General features: G+C 41.4%; 4 non-coding genes across 4 annotated transcripts in view; all 4 read right to left on the reverse strand.

The window, feature by feature from the left end:
- Positions 1 to 78, reverse strand: part of TRNAS-AGA (transfer RNA serine (anticodon AGA)) — an 82-nt gene extending 4 nt beyond the window's left edge. Inside the window, exon 1 of the tRNA in view lies at positions 1 to 78. This exon is cut by the window's left edge and continues 4 nt beyond it. This is a non-coding gene — a tRNA (tRNA-Ser).
- Positions 79 to 2,938: 2,860 nt separating this feature from the next.
- TRNAS-AGA (transfer RNA serine (anticodon AGA)) lies at positions 2,939 to 3,020 on the reverse strand. Its single transcript has one exon. It is a non-coding gene; the product is annotated as a tRNA-Ser (tRNA).
- Positions 3,021 to 5,880: 2,860 nt separating this feature from the next.
- TRNAS-AGA (transfer RNA serine (anticodon AGA)) lies at positions 5,881 to 5,962 on the reverse strand. Its single transcript has one exon. It is a non-coding gene; the product is annotated as a tRNA-Ser (tRNA).
- A 1,499-nt stretch (positions 5,963 to 7,461) lies between these two features.
- TRNAH-GUG (transfer RNA histidin (anticodon GUG)) overlaps positions 7,462 to 7,500 on the reverse strand; it is a 72-nt gene continuing 33 nt past the window's right edge. The window contains exon 1 of the tRNA in view: positions 7,462 to 7,500. This exon is cut by the window's right edge and continues 33 nt beyond it. This is a non-coding gene — a tRNA (tRNA-His).

Raw genomic sequence — 7,500 nt, forward strand, 5'->3', positions numbered from 1 at the left:
GTCGGCAGGATTCGAACCTGCGCGGGGAGACCCCAATGGATTTCTAGTCCATCGCCTTAACCACTCGGCCACAACAACTGACTGCAAGGTGTGTGCACATAATCTGTATGCAAGTTTTCAAGGTGTCCCACAGCAAATTCCTGATATTCTGCAATGCACTTTTTAAAAATAAGGTTTTTTTCAGCAGGCACATTCTCTCCTAAAAACAAAAATTGCATGCGTATATCTCTAGTTTGGAATACCATAGGCTTGCATGCATACTCTCATGGGTCACTCAAGTTTTTTGGACCCTATTGCACTCTGTTTTCGTGCTGCTTTTAGTATATGTCCCATATTAAAGAAGTCTACCATCTTTGAGTATATGAGGCTCCTTTGTAAGTGCTTTATATTTTTTCCTTGAAGAGCTATATAATAAAGGGGTCCGGGAAGGATTGCATTTATGGAAGATAAAAGAAGGCCCACTTGTCTCACCAAATGCTGTAGAGAAACCTGATGTTTTACTAATGTTATCCTTAGTTCGTTTTTGTTAGACCTTGCATTCTTAAGGTGGTCCCAACCCCACCTTATTGCTTTTCACCTCCGCATTTTGCTGTATCTTTTTGTTGGCCTTAGGACTCTGATCACTTTATCGCTACTAATCAGTGCTGAAGTGCACGTGCTTCTTCCCTAATCATGTGTATAATTGGAGTATACCTGACTGACAGATTTAATTTACATGAAAGCCCCTTGTAAAGTGGTATACCATATACCCAGGGACTGATTGTGCCGCCCAAAGAAATAGCATTTCAAACCTGTCTCAAGCCTGCTACTGCAGTGCCTGTGCTGCAGTGTACTGCCACTTCGACTTGACATTTAAAACTACTTGCCAAGCCTTAAACTCCAATTTTATTACATATCAGTAACCCCTAAGGTAGGCCCTAGGTAGTCCTAGGGGCATCATGCTATGTAAGTAAAAGGTAAGACATGTACTGTGGTAGTTTGTATGTCCTAGTAGTATCAAACAGTCTATTACGTTTTTCACTACTGTGAGGTCTGCCCCTCTCATAGGTTAGCATTGGGTATTCCCTTATACTTTTTGGGGGATAATTCCATATCAGAGAGGAGAAGCTTTATTTATTTATTGATAAATCCTATCTACTGGTGAGGTTGGATTTAATCTTACTATTGTATAAATGCCATTTTTAGAGAGTGAGCATTTCTCTGCACTTACTGCTCTATTTGCATTGAAACCTGTCTTCGATTGACGTCTGGATTGGGCTGCGAGACAGCTACATATGTGCATTCGCTGTAGACAGCCACAACACAGGTCACTCAACTGCAACTGCATTCATCTGCATTCTGATTGGCCTGGGGGAGAGCTCCGCTCCCCTTACCGCAAATATGTTCAAGAACGATAATTTATGTCAGTAAGTACAGTATACCTACATCTTATAATCATGTGTGTTTAAATAATTTGTTGTTAGATCGTTTAAATATTGAAAAGGATCTGTTTTTAATAGACATTTTACAAAAACAACTGGTACATTTGGGAATTCTGTAAAGGAAAAACCCCACTGCCGTGACATTGCCAACCACAATGCCGTGCCTCGGATTCGAACCGAGGTTGCTGCGGCCACAACGCAGAGTACTAACCACTATACGATCACGGCGAGCTACTTGGGCTCAATAACGTACAGTGACATGAAGAAATTATAATTCGGAACACTCAGGGCTACTCCTGTGATAGGCTGAATGTGTTCATTGCTTCCTCATTCCTTATACAAAGGCTTTATCTCCTCAGTGGTTGATAGGCTGAAACCGTTTCCTGGCCGCCTGCTTGTGAACTGGCAGGAGTCAAAGATCACACATACACTGGTGGGCCTGTGATGGGACACCAATGCAGAGAAACACACCTGGCGCAGATATTCTATTCTGTTTATTAGACCTGCATCTCCCCTGTACCTCCTCAAGCCATCTGTATGTGAAGCAAGAAAGAGTTAAGGAACGGTCCATCTACACTTTTATTGGGAGGATGCTGCCGTGAGCTCCTCCCAGCTAATCACACAAACAGCAGTAAAGCAAGATAACTACACAGTTAGGGGGGACTGCATGGTTAGGTTTTTGATGAATTATTGAAACTGACCTCAGTGACCCATAATCAGAGCTGTGGCTAATGACTGCATGCCTAATTATGATGAAGCAAGCACCATGGCTCGTAGGGGCCCCACAACACTCTTTTCTTAGCTCATTGAATTAAAGTATAAACTTCTGCCATGTGTGAGTGGTAAAGGCTTGTTAATTTTGTTGCTTTTCAAATTCACGTCTGACAACAAGACGAAGGAACATTGGGGCATCAGACGCTTTGGAAAGTAGCCACCAACCGCAGAGAAAGAGAGAAAGAGGGAAAAGATAGTATGAGGTGTGGAGAAAACAGCAGCAGGTGCAAGGAGCTCAAATGAGATTAATGGCGCCTAAATAGAGCACGTAAAGGAACAGTTACAAATCTAAGAAAAGGGAAAGAAAAGACTAGGAAAAAACACAGAAAGAGCTTGTAGATGAAATTCTCTTCCAGGAACAGCAGGTTAAGAGAAATTACACAGGGAGCAGTTAAGCTTGTAACACGGGGGAGAATAGAAAAGAAAATGCAGTTTTATGAAGTGTGTTTGCCTAATCCAGCTAGCACTTTTATTTTATTTCTCTATTTGCTTCTTTTATTGGTAAAGTAAGTTTCAAGTGCATGCACAGGTATGACCGAGAGAGCCAGGGTATAATAATTTGAAGCGTTTGCACCAGCGCTAATGAAGGACGAGAGTTATAGCAAAGATATGAAAGGGGGAGCGATAATAAATATGTGATATGGCAATAGTGACACCAAAATAAGCCACCTATTTATAAAACTGACATGGAAGAAATACTAAAGGTTAACTTCTGAAATTGTAGCCGATGTTAAAAAGATTCTCGTTGTCGGCAGGATTCGAACCTGCGCGGGGAGACCCCAATGGATTTCTAGTCCATCGCCTTAACCACTCGGCCACAACAACTGACTGCAAGGTGTGTGCACATAATCTGTATGCAAGTTTTCAAGGTGTCCCACAGCAAATTCCTGATATTCTGCAATGCACTTTTTAAAAATAAGGTTTTTTTCAGCAGGCACATTCTCTCCTAAAAACAAAAATTGCATGCGTATATCTCTAGTTTGGAATACCATAGGCTTGCATGCATACTCTCATGGGTCACTCAAGTTTTTTGGACCCTATTGCACTCTGTTTTCGTGCTGCTTTTAGTATATGTCCCATATTAAAGAAGTCTACCATCTTTGAGTATATGAGGCTCCTTTGTAAGTGCTTTATATTTTTTCCTTGAAGAGCTATATAATAAAGGGGTCCGGGAAGGATTGCATTTATGGAAGATAAAAGAAGGCCCACTTGTCTCACCAAATGCTGTAGAGAAACCTGATGTTTTACTAATGTTATCCTTAGTTCGTTTTTGTTAGACCTTGCATTCTTAAGGTGGTCCCAACCCCACCTTATTGCTTTTCACCTCCGCATTTTGCTGTATCTTTTTGTTGGCCTTAGGACTCTGATCACTTTATCGCTACTAATCAGTGCTGAAGTGCACGTGCTTCTTCCCTAATCATGTGTATAATTGGAGTATACCTGACTGACAGATTTAATTTACATGAAAGCCCCTTGTAAAGTGGTATACCATATACCCAGGGACTGATTGTGCCGCCCAAAGAAATAGCATTTCAAACCTGTCTCAAGCCTGCTACTGCAGTGCCTGTGCTGCAGTGTACTGCCACTTCGACTTGACATTTAAAACTACTTGCCAAGCCTTAAACTCCAATTTTATTACATATCAGTAACCCCTAAGGTAGGCCCTAGGTAGTCCTAGGGGCATCATGCTATGTAAGTAAAAGGTAAGACATGTACTGTGGTAGTTTGTATGTCCTAGTAGTATCAAACAGTCTATTACGTTTTTCACTACTGTGAGGTCTGCCCCTCTCATAGGTTAGCATTGGGTATTCCCTTATACTTTTTGGGGGATAATTCCATATCAGAGAGGAGAAGCTTTATTTATTTATTGATAAATCCTATCTACTGGTGAGGTTGGATTTAATCTTACTATTGTATAAATGCCATTTTTAGAGAGTGAGCATTTCTCTGCACTTACTGCTCTATTTGCATTGAAACCTGTCTTCGATTGACGTCTGGATTGGGCTGCGAGACAGCTACATATGTGCATTCGCTGTAGACAGCCACAACACAGGTCACTCAACTGCAACTGCATTCATCTGCATTCTGATTGGCCTGGGGGAGAGCTCCGCTCCCCTTACCGCAAATATGTTCAAGAACGATAATTTATGTCAGTAAGTACAGTATACCTACATCTTATAATCATGTGTGTTTAAATAATTTGTTGTTAGATCGTTTAAATATTGAAAAGGATCTGTTTTTAATAGACATTTTACAAAAACAACTGGTACATTTGGGAATTCTGTAAAGGAAAAACCCCACTGCCGTGACATTGCCAACCACAATGCCGTGCCTCGGATTCGAACCGAGGTTGCTGCGGCCACAACGCAGAGTACTAACCACTATACGATCACGGCGAGCTACTTGGGCTCAATAACGTACAGTGACATGAAGAAATTATAATTCGGAACACTCAGGGCTACTCCTGTGATAGGCTGAATGTGTTCATTGCTTCCTCATTCCTTATACAAAGGCTTTATCTCCTCAGTGGTCGATAGGCTGAAACCGTTTCCTGGCCGCCTGCTTGTGAACTGGCAGGAGTCAAAGATCACACATACACTGGTGGGCCTGTGATGGGACACCAATGCAGAGAAACACACCTGGCGCAGATATTCTATTCTGTTTATTAGACCTGCATCTCCCCTGTACCTCCTCAAGCCACCTGTATGTGAAGCAAGAAAGAGTTAAGGAACGGTCCATCTACACTTTTATTGGGAGGATGCTGCCGTGAGCTCCTCCCAGCTAATCACACAAACAGCAGTAAAGCAAGATAACTACACAGTTAGGGGGGACTGCATGGTTAGGTTTTTGAGGAATTATTGAAACTGACCTCAGTGACCCATAATCAGAGCTGTGGCTAATGACTGCATGCCTAATTATGATGAAGCAAGCACCATGGCTCGTAGGGGCCCCACAACACACTTTTCTTAGCTCATTGAATTAAAGTATAAACTTCTGCCATGTGTGAGTGGTAAAGGCTTGTTAATTTTGTTGCTTTTCAAATTCACGTCTGACTACAAGACGAAGGAACATTGGGGCATCAGACGCTTTGGAAAGTAGCCACCAACCGCAGAGAAAGAGAGAAAGAGGGAAAAGACAGTATGAGGTGTGGAGAAAACAGCAGCAGGTACAAGGAGCTCAAATGAGATTAATGGCGCCTAAATAGAGCACGTAAAGGAACAGTTACAAATCTAAGAAAAGGGAAAGAAAAGACTAGGAAAAAACACAGAAAGAGCTTGTAGATGAAATTCTCTTCCAGGAACAGCAGGTTAAGAGAAATTACACAGGGAGCAGTTAAGCTTGTAACACGGGGGAGAATAGAAAAGAAAATGCAGTTTTATGAAGTGTGTTTGCCTAATCCAGCTAGCACTTTTATTTTATTTCTCTATTTGCTTCTTTTATTGGTAAAGTAAGTTTCAAGTGCATGCACAGGTATGACCGAGAGAGCCAGGGTATAATAATTTGAAGCGTTTGCACCAGCGCTAATGAAGGACGAGAGTTATAGCAAAGATATGAAAGGGGGAGCGATAATAAATATGTGCTATGGCAATAGTGACACCAAAATAAGCCACCTATTTATAAAACTGACATGGAAGAAATACTAAAGGTTAACTTCTGAAATTGTAGCCGATGTTAAAATGATTCTCGTTGTCGGCAGGATTCGAACCTGCGCAGGGAGACCCCAATGGATTTCTAGTCCATCGCCTTAACCACTCGGCCACAACAACTGACTGCAAGGTGTGTGCACATAATCTGTATGCAAGTTTTGAAGGTGTCCCACAGCAAATTCCTGATATTCTGCAATGCACTTTTTAAAAATAAGGTTTTTTTCAGCAGGCACATTCTCTCCTAAAAACAAAAATTGCATGCGTATATCTCTAGTTTGGAATACCATAGGCTTGCATGCATACTCTCATGGGCCACTCAAGTTTTTTGGACCCTATTGCACTCTGTTTTCGTGCTGCTTTTAGTATATGTCCCATATTAAAGAAGTCTACCATCTTTGAGTATATGAGGCTCCTTTGTAAGTGCTTTATATTTTTTCCTTGAAGAGCTATATAATAAAGGGGTCCGGGAAGGATTGCATTTATGGAAGATAAAAGAAGGCCCACTTGTCTCACCAAATGCTGTAGAGAAACCTGATGTTTTACTCATGTTATCCTTAGTTCGTTTTTGTTAGACCTTGCATTCTTAAGGTGGTCCCAACCCCACCTTATTGCTTTTCACCTCCCCATTTTGCTGTATCTTTTTGTTGGCCTTAGGACTCTGATCACTTTATCGCTACTAATCAGTGCTGAAGTGCACGTGCTTCTTCCCTAATCATGTGTATAATTGGAGTATACCTGACTGACAGATTTAATTTACTTGAAAGCCCCTTGTAAAGTGGTATACCATATACCCAGGGACTGATTGTGCCGCCCAAAGAAATAGCATTTCAAACCTGTCTCAAGCCTGCTACTGCAGTGCCTGTGCTGCAGTGTACTGCCACTTCGACTTGACATTTAAAACTACTTGCCAAGCCTTAAACTCCAATTTTATTACATATCAGTAACCCCTAAGGTAGGCCCTAGGTAGTCCTAGGGGCATCATGCTATGTAAGTAAAAGGTAAGACATGTACTGTGGTAGTTTGTATGTCCTAGTAGTATCAAACAGTCTATTACATTTTTCACTACTGTGAGGTCTGCCCCTCTCATAGGTTAGCATTGGGTATTCCCTTATACTTTTTGGGGGGTAATTCCATATCAGAGAGGAGAAGCTTTATTTATTTATTGATAAATCCTATCTATTGGTGAGGTTGGATTTAATCTTACTATTGTATACATGCCATTTTTAGAGAGTGAGCATTTCTCTGCACTTACTGCTCTATTTGCATTGAAACCTGTCTTCGATTGACGTCTGGATTGGGCTGCGAGACAGCTCCATATGTGCATTCCCTGTAGACAGCCACAACACAGGTCACTCAACTGCAACTGCATTCATCTGCATTCTGATTGGCCTGGGGGAGAGCTCCGCTCCCCTTACTGCAAATATGTTCAAGAACGATAATTTATGTCAGTAAGTACAGTATACCTACATCTTATAATCATGTGTGTTTAAATAATTTGTTGTTAGATCGTTTAAATATTGAAAAGGATCTGTTTTTAATAGACATTTTACAAAAACAACTGGTACATTTGGGAATTCTGTAAAGGAAAAACCCAACTGCCGTGACATTGCCAACCACAATGCCGTGACTCGGATTCGAACCGAGGTTGCTGCGGCCAC

This window comes from Lissotriton vulgaris, chromosome 1_1 (genome assembly GCF_964263255.1).
Source record: "Lissotriton vulgaris chromosome 1_1, aLisVul1.2, whole genome shotgun sequence".
NCBI classification, from domain to species: Eukaryota; Metazoa; Chordata; class Amphibia; order Caudata; family Salamandridae; genus Lissotriton; species Lissotriton vulgaris.